General features: G+C 43.5%; 1 pseudogene; it reads right to left on the bottom strand.

Annotated features, from left to right (window-relative positions):
- Window positions 1-256: 256 nt before the first annotated feature.
- On the bottom strand, window positions 257-370 carry LOC140169862 (5S ribosomal RNA; annotated as a pseudogene).
- Window positions 371-582: the final 212 nt, after the last annotated feature.

The following is a 582-nucleotide window of genomic DNA, read 5'->3' as shown; positions in this document are numbered from 1 at the left end:
CGGCCATCATCCCACGCAGGCAGGGGGCTTCTCACAGAGGGGGGGCTTTGGCTACGCCACTGATGTTGGTGCTATGTGGTGGCCCTCTGTTAGCCATTAATCATGCCGGTGTGCTCCAGAAGCTTCCAGAAACTTCAATAAAAAAAAACTCATATTCTGAATAAAGCTGCTTTGTAGATCGAAAAATTACATCACAGGAGTAGAGGAAACAAACTTCAACACGAGTAAAAAATAAAAAGAAGGATTAGAATGCAAAAGTCTACAGCACCCGGTATTCCCAGGCGGTCTCCCATTATTAACCGGGTCCTACGTTGCTTAACTTCGGTGATCGGACGAGAACCGGTGTATTCGACGTGGTATGGCCGTAGACATCTGAAGCTGCGATTTAAGCTTACTCTTAGCTTAGCATTGACTTGGTTGGTTGCTCACCTTTCCCCAATCGTTTCTATATTAATCGTGCAATAATTTATTTCTCCTCATGAAACTTACGACTATAAACTCTAATCAAATTGTGCATTGTTCTAATAACATCCCAGTCTTCTCATTTTTCGGAACTATAATAAATCACGGGTTGCACGTCCG

Source organism: Amphiura filiformis, chromosome 1, assembly GCF_039555335.1.
Source record: "Amphiura filiformis chromosome 1, Afil_fr2py, whole genome shotgun sequence".
Lineage (NCBI taxonomy): Eukaryota > Metazoa > Echinodermata > Ophiuroidea > Amphilepidida > Amphiuridae > Amphiura > Amphiura filiformis.
Note: the sequence above shows the minus strand (reverse complement) of the source record. Positions and strands in the feature narration are given on the sequence as shown.